Genomic DNA, 9012 nt, shown 5'->3' with positions numbered 1-9012 from the left:
ATTTGATCTTTTGAAAATTCAATCTAGCTTTTACCCTAGATAAGTTTTCCAGAATAACCCTTCACCGGTGTTTGCAAAATATTTTTGTGGGTTTTGTGGGTTTCAGATTTGAAAATTTTAGCTCAAAACTTGCGGTTTTGTGTTACCCACTTGCTATCCTTGTATTAGGAAAGCAACACATCCAGTTTACTTGTTCCGTATATTACCTTTCGGTAAACTACCGTCCAGTTGTAAGGGAAAGCGTTGAACAAGCAACTGTTAAGGCAATGTCCCCTGACATGCTTTTAATTATGGTCTATAACGTGTCGGACGCAATTACTATCCTTTGTAGGAGTAATAGTAAGATCATCCTATAATTTTTTCGGTCTGGCACAAGGTCCTGTCTTTGACCATATTATGCAACCACCGTTCTTACGGTTGACACCCGATTTGGTTCAGGTGACCTAATGAATTTCAGGTGAATTCCTAGGATTTTACGTTCAATGGTAATGAACGCATTGAAAATGGGTTTTCAGAAAACAAATCGGTTTTAATTTTGATCAAAATATTTTCTCGTTCAAGCTCGAGTTTAGATATCATTGAATTTCATGAGTTTGAATTCTCAATCTTTAAGGTCAATCTCAAGGATTGAGTAATATCAGTCTTAAAAGCTGATTTTTGATCTTTTAAGGAGATTATCCTTTCTGGGAATCTGATTCATTAGTCTTATCAAGCTAATTTACACGGTGCGCCCCATTGTACGAGATAAATCCTTCTCATGGTTAGGATAAATCTGACCACTTGGCGACCTTATTTGATGCCGAGGTTCGTGGATTTCCTGCTGATTTTAGAGATGACTTTTCTAGATTTTTTGTCAACCTACAGCTGGTCTGGACGACAACTTCTTGACCTAAATCAAGAAGCGCGTGTCATTTTCGGAAGACTTTACTTCCTTTTAATGATGGAATTGATTAATTGTGTAGATCCATCTTTCATTACAGTAAATCGGGTAAAACAGTTAATTTAGTCCAAAACAAAAGCACCTGCAATAAACTTTACAGAAACATGTGATAGATAATTTTTTATTGAATAACTTGGTATATTCTCCTCACACTTGGCTTTTTTTTCATGCGTCTTTTTTATATCCTAATAAATAAATTCAAGCGTTTTAGTTGTTTCTCAATTTATGTCCTTTCCGAGGTAACGATAATTTCGGTATTAACACCTAGTTTTCATCGTTCATAAATATGTATAAACATGATTTTGAATTCATTTAGTTGAAATTTTTTCAAATTTTCACAAAATTTGGCAAATAAAACCAAGTGTAAACCCGAGAGAATTTATAATCCTTCCCCACACTTAAGATCATGCAATGCCCTCATTAGCATGAAATCTGACTATAATTATAAATTCATGAGGGTGATTAGTGTAGAAAAGTGATAAAAAATACCTAGTTTGTACTTACAAAGCTCGTCGAATGATAGATGGCGCGCCTCATCGTTCATTCCTTCTTGTTTTATCACAGATGTTTTTCTTCAAAAACGGTTGCTTTTCTGAACTGTTTGCTAATCTTTAAAAATGCGTCTTTTACCCTAATTTATTATGCATGTTTATTAATGAGTTATGCACTAATCCGAACCCCGAATTTAACGTTAAGTGGGGTTAGACTTCCCCATACTTAGCTGACGACATGTGAAGTTGGTAGAATAAGTTCCACGAATTAAAATAGTGAGCCAGTTATTTACATCTCGGGTGGTATAAAATATATCAACGGGTTTAAAGTTTAGACCCACCCGATCGTCAATACTTAATTCTTTTTTAAGTGTAGCTTTTAGTAAATGGATATGTCTCTTTTCTGGTTCTTGGTCAAATGGATCGATATACGCCGACATACATATTTCTATAGGGTGGATAATTCATAACATTTCCTTTCGTTTATTCTCGGGATTAAAGTTTTCACCTCTATTACTCAATTGGGTGAAATTCGAGGTGTCATTATCTATTACAGCTTGTAGTTCATCTTTGGTAGATGACTCGTCTATTGAGAATATTGGGTTGGAAGGTTGTGGAATGGTGAATATCGGGATCAAAGCAAATTCTTCTTCATTAATCGGTCCCACCATTTTGGTCTCGGGGGTAAAATTTTCAACGTTATCATTTTTCCAAGAGTACCAATTTGTCACCCTTACTTCTTCTTCTTCATCCATTGATGGATCGTTGATTTCGTCAGTAGAGGCTAATGTGTCGATATGTTGTGAAATTGGTAAAGCTGAATAAAAAGTATCATCGGGATAATTGGTGATTTCGGAGCTCTCGAATTCATCAAAATTCGATGATATGAGATTTTCTTGCACAATAATCCTCAGATCAACAGGTGTGTAATCTGATAGAGTTTCAGCTTGCCGATTTACAAACTCTCTCATTTGTTCATTTTGAGCATCGAGTTCTTCGAGTTTGATTTTCATATTGTCTAAAAGATTTTCAGACACATAATTTTTCTCGCCTTCTGGTTGTTGAGTTTGGATATATTCTTGGGAATAATCCTAATTTGAATTGTATTCTTCATAATCGTTCCATTCAGGTTCCGTGGGTGCGTAATTTTCCATAGGAACGTAATAATAACATTCCCATGTTGAGTGATAATCTCCACAGATTTCACAACCCGTTATTGTTTCGTCATTCGTGATCCAAGATTGACCGAACGAATTGTCATCAACATCCGTTTGAGAGTATTGATTAAATTGATTTCGGATGTCATAAAGAGTTTCCAAAATATTCTCGAGATTTTCCATAATGCGCTTATTACCAAATTTTAGCTACAATGTGGTGCATTTACTTAATTATCCTATTAGTTATAAAAATAAAAATTATATAAGTTATCAAATTAATAAACTTTTCTGCTTTTGTCCACGTTTCGAATAGCCAATAGATGCAGCAGGGAGCCAGAACCCTTTAAATTGGAAGCTCACAACTCAGCCACTAACAAATCCAACTATTACTACGAAGCAGAAAATTTGGATGTCTATCAATTTAACCGCTTAAAATAATTTTTCGTTTTTGAAATTTTAGAGAAGAAATAGAAAATTCTATGTCCTAAAAACTAGATCGTCGAGAAATAAGAAAGAAAAAGAGCAAGTCGAAAAAGGTCGAAAAATAAAAATGTCGAAAAATAATAGGCGTCGAAAAATAAAAATAAGAAAGTAGCGCGTCGAAACTTAAAAAGGAACTAAAAACTAAGAATTAAAAGTTGCGTCTAAAAATATTAAAGCTTAAAAGAAAAACGATATCCCAAATGGCAATAACTTAAAAAGGTACTAAAATATAAAAACGGCGTCGCAAAATTCTAAAGCACCTAAATCTTAATCTAAAGAAAAAGCACTTAAGGGATTTTACGGCAAAGCCTAAAAAATCTAGAAATAAAAATAATCTACGGCAAACTAAACTTAAAACTAGGATTACGAAAGATAAAAATTAAATATTACGAGAAAAAAAACTAAATAAAAGGATACAAAATATAAAAAGAAATAAAAAGTGATAAAATTACTTATTTTTATAAAAATATTATTTTTATATGTATTTTATAATAGTATTAATTTTTATATATAAATAAAACTAATTAAAATTAATTATTACTAATTAATTAAAATTAAAACTAAATATTAAATTAATTAAACTAATTAGGGTTTTAAAAATAATAATAATTAATATACTCCGTATTAAATGCGATTAGGGTTCCGTGGTCAGGTCTGCCAGGGCGGCTCCGCGAGTCGCGGTGATCCATACCAGAAAACCTCCGCAAGTCGCGGAGATTGAAAAACGTGTTTTTTTTTAAATTTTATATTATTTTTCTAAAATGATATATAAATATATTTATACAAAAATAAATTAAAAATATAGCGTTTCGCCGAGTTCCCCGGCAGCGGCGCCAAAAACTTGATGTGTGCGAGGTGTACTAGGAAATAGTGTATATTTTACAAGGAAATATTATTAAATACGATACATTTTTACACAAGTTATTTAATTATTTATTTACAGATGAGATATACCTAAACCTTGCTACAACACTATAGGCAGTGTACCTAATCGTAGAGTAGTATAGTTTTTAGTAAGTCCGGTTCGTTCTACAGGGAGCGGGCTTATTGCACACTATATTTTTAAACAACTATATTTGTACAAAATATATATAATTATATATAATAATATATAAAAGGGGGTTTGCAGTTTAATGACCGGTTTGTCGATTTATATTTTAAGCGAAGCATATAGTAAATGACGATATTTAAATAACAATATAAAATAAATGACAATAATTAAAATGACAATAAATAAAAGTACGAGGAAAAATGAAATAAAATATATTATTCTTATTTAAGCTTCCGTAACCATGATGTTTGACGTTTTGATTATTTATTACCCTGGGTTAATTGTCCTTTGTCCTGGATTATTTGATAAGTCCATCTGGTTTTTGTCCATAACGGTCCATTAATCATAAATATAAAGTGCAAGTGTCCTCGTCAAATTATCCTTATGTCCGAAGTCAAATATTCCAACTAATTGAGGACTTAAACTGTAACAAGATTTTAATACTTTGTTTAATAATTACACCAGGTTATCGACTGCGTGTAACCCAAGGTTTTAATACTTTGTTATCAATTATGCCAAGTGTCCTTGTACATAATTTCACCCCTGTTTTAATAATTCTAGTGACTATTAATTCATTCCCGTGTCCGGTTAAATGAACGATTATTCGTACATATAAATACCCCGCCCATCGTGTCAGATCGAGTGTATATGGTTATTTATAGGGACGTCCAATTGTAAATCTTTATATTAAAATTAACAAACTATCATTTAGTTAAACAAATATAAAGCCCATTAATAGCCCATAGTCTAATTTCCACAAGTGTCGTTCTTTTGTCCAAACCCCAATTATGGTACAAAGCCCAATTACCCCGTCTTTAATATTTAGTCCAACATCATGATTACTTTAGCTCAAATAAGCATAATAATAACTTAAGTACGAGACATTAATTTAAAAAGGAGAACATAACTTACATTGAGTATTTATCGCGTAGTGTTACACGGACAGAATTTCGACTTCAAAACCCCGTAAAATAACATTTACATAACCCGAACTAATCTAATATAAAACTACCCTATACTATACATATATATATATATATATATATATATATATATATATATATATATATTATATTTATTTATTATTTATTACAGAGTATTATTATTATTATTTATTTTTTTTATATATTAAAATCGAACGAATGCATGGCCTTTTATAGGCGTTTTGATTTCTGACAGCTCCGCGAGTCGCGGCCCATTTGGCCTTCAAACTCCGCGAGTCGTGGAGTTCGATTTTCCAGCTCACATCATTTTGGATCTTTGCTTGTCGACGTTATTAAATAATAATATAATATATATATAATTTTTTAAGAATTATTTATATATTATATTTTATTTATGTGCATAGTTGACTTGTAATTTTTGCACCGTTGCGTCGCGCATTGAGAGTTGACTCATGTCCCGGTTCCAAATTTTCGAACATCCTTGCGTACTATTTTATATCGTGTACTTTGCGTTTTGAATCTTGTACTCTTGTAATTTTGAGACGTTTCTCATCGATAATTTGAACATCTTGGATTGTACTTTGTACTTTTGAGCTTTTTGGATGTTTTTGTCTTCAAATCTTTGTTTCCGCCTTTTGTCTTCGCACTTATTTATTTAAACGAATATTACTTGAAAATAGAACAATTGCAACTGAAAACTTTACATATCGGAAGGATATTGCTACTAAATATATGTTCATTTGGAGCACTATCAGTTAGCTTACCCTCTCGTTGTTGATATTTTTATAGGTTCGCATGCTTGGCGGCTCGGGTAAGCTTGGGGATTAGAGATCTTTGCTAGGTTGCTTAGAAGATCTTGCTTTTGTATTCGAGTAGGATTTGGGTAGCGTAGTCCCAAATCACCATGCTCGGTTTTGGTTGGAAACTAAACTAGTCGGGTCGTGTATGTCCGGTTGGACAATTAATCAATGTATTAAATGTTTTAAGGTTTATTAAACCTTCTATTGTTTTAAAGATGTTTATGAAAACACAATTGGGACCTTAAGTGTTATTTAAAGCGTATTAAAAGGAAAAAAATTTATGGGCCGGTTTTAATACGGGTTGGGTCGTTACATCCTTTAAGGAAATTGGATCTTTATGAAAACATTTGATCTTTTGAAAATTCATTCTAGCTTTTACCCTAGATAAGTTTTCTGATTTGACCCACCATCGGTGTTGCAAAATATATTTGTGGATCAATATTTTGGCTAAAAACTTTTAGGTTCGTGTAATCCACTGCTATCCCTGTATCGAAAAGCACACATCCAGTTTACTTCTTCCGTATATTACCTTTCGGCAAACTACCGTCCGGTTGTAAAGGAAAGCAATGAACAAGAAACTGTTAAGGCAATGTCTAATGACATGCATTTGTTCATGGTCTAAAACATGTTGGATGCAGTTACTATCCTTTGTAGGAGCAATAGTAAAGATCACCCTATGATTTTTCGGTCTGGCACAAGGTCCTATCTCCGACCATGCTATGCAACCACCGTTCTTACGGTTGACACCCGATTTGGTTCAGGTGACCTAATGAATTCCGGTGAATTCTTAGGATTTTACGTTCAATGATAATGAACGCATTGAAAATAGATTTTAAAAAAACAAATCGGTTTTAATTTGATCAAAATATTTTCTCGTTCAAGCTCGAGTTTAGAGATCATCGAATTCCATGAGTTTGTAATTCTCAATCTTTAAGGTCAATCTTAAGGATTGAGTAATATTAGGCTTAAAAGCTGATTTTTAATCTTTTAGAAGATTATCCTTTCTGGGGGTCTGATTCATTAGTCTTATCAAGCTAATTTGCACGGCGCCCTCCCCATTTTACGAGACAAATCCTCTCATGGTTAGGATAAGTCTGACCACTTGGCGACCCTGTTTGATGCTGAGGTCCGTGGATTTCCTGCTGATTTTAGTGATGACTTTTCTAGATTTTTCGTCAACCTACAGCTGGTCTGGACGACAACTTCTTGACCTAAATCAAGAAGCGCGTGTCTTTTTAGGAAGACTTTACTTCCTTTTAATGATGGAATTGATTCATCGTGCAGATCCATCTCTCTTTTAAATATATTACAGTAAACCGGGTAAAACAGTTAATTTAGTCCAAAACAAAAGCACCTGCAATAAACTTTACAGAAACATGTGATAGATAGTTTTTAATTGAATAACTTGGTACATTCTCCCCACACTTGGCTTTTTTCATGCGTCTTTTTATATCTTAATAAATAAATTCAAGCGTTTTAGTAGTTTCTCAATTTATGTCCTTTTCGAGGTAACGATAATTTCAGCATTAACACCTAGTTTTATCGTTCATAAATATGTATAAACATGATTTTGAATTCATATAAAATTTAGAAAATAAACCAAGTACAAACCCGAGAGAATTTATAACCCTTCCCCACACTTGAGATCATGCGATGCCCTCATTTGCATGAAATCAGACTATAATTATAAATTTATGAGGGTGATTAGTGTAGAAAAGTGATTAAGAATACCCAGTTTGTAATTTCAAAGCTCGTCGAATGATAGATGGTGCACCTCATCGTTCATTCCTTCTTGTTTTATCACACATGTTTTTCTTCAAAAACGGCTGCTTTTCTGAACTGTTTACTAATATTTGAAAATGCGTCTTTTACCCTAATCGTGCATTTTTATTAACGAGTTATGCACTAACCCGAACCCCTAATTTAACATTAAGTGGGGTTAGACTTCCCCACACTTAGCTGACGACATGTGAAGTCGGTAGAATAAGTTACAAGAATTAAAATAGTGAGCCAGTTATTTACATCTCGGGTGGTGTATAATATATCAATGGGTTTAATGTTTAGAGCCACCCGATCGTCACTACTTAATTCTTTTCTAAGTGTAGCTTTTAGTAAATGGATATGTCTCTTTTCTGGTTCTTGGTTAAATTGATCGATATACACTGACATACATATTATAGGGTGGACAATTCCTAACATTTCCTTCCGTTCATTATCGGGATCAAAGGTTTCACCTCTATTACCCAATTGGGTGAAATTCGAGGTGTCATTATCTATTACAGCTCGTAGTTCATCTTCGGTAGATGACTCATCTATTGAGAATATTGGGTTGGAAGGTTGTGGAATGGTGAATTTCAGGATCGAAGTAGATTCTTCTTCATTAACGGTACTTATCGGTCCCACAATTTTGGTCTCGGGGGTAAAATTTTCAACGTTATCGTTTTCCCAAGAGTACCAATTTGTCACCCTTACTTCTTCTTCATCCATTGATGGATCGATGATTTCGTCGGTAGAGGCTAATGTGTCGATATGTTGTGAAATTGGTAAAACTGAATAAAATGTATCATCGGGATAATTGGTGATTTCGGAGCTCTCGAATTCAACAAAATTCGATGATATGAGATTTTCTTGCACAATACTCCTCAGATCAACAGGTGTGTAATCTGATAGAGTTTCTGCTTGCCTATTTACAAAATCTCTCTTTTGTTCATTTTGAGCATCAAGTTCTTCGAGTTTGATTTTCATATAATCTAAAGAGTTTTCAGACACATAATTTTCCTCGTCCTCTGGTTGTTGAGTTTGGATATATTCTTGGGAATAATCCTAATTTGAATTGTATTCTTCATGATCATTCCATTCAGGTTCCATGGGTGCGTAATTTTCCATAGGAACATAATAATAACATTCCCATGTTGAATGATAATCTCCACAGATTTCACAACCAGTTATTGTTTCGTCATTCGTGATCCAAGATTGACCGAACGATTTTTTATCAACACCCGTTTGAGAGTATTGATTTCGTATGTCATAAAGAGTTTCCAAAATATTTTTGAGATTTTCCATACTACACTTGTTACCAAATTTTAGCTACAATGTGGTGCATTTACTAATTATCCTATTAGTTATAAACTAAAAATTATATAAGT

Source organism: Rutidosis leptorrhynchoides, chromosome 4 (assembly GCF_046630445.1).
Source record: "Rutidosis leptorrhynchoides isolate AG116_Rl617_1_P2 chromosome 4, CSIRO_AGI_Rlap_v1, whole genome shotgun sequence".
In the NCBI taxonomy this organism is placed as follows: Eukaryota; Viridiplantae; Streptophyta; class Magnoliopsida; order Asterales; family Asteraceae; genus Rutidosis; species Rutidosis leptorrhynchoides.
The sequence above is the reverse complement of the archived record's forward strand: the minus strand, read 5'-3'. Positions refer to the sequence as shown.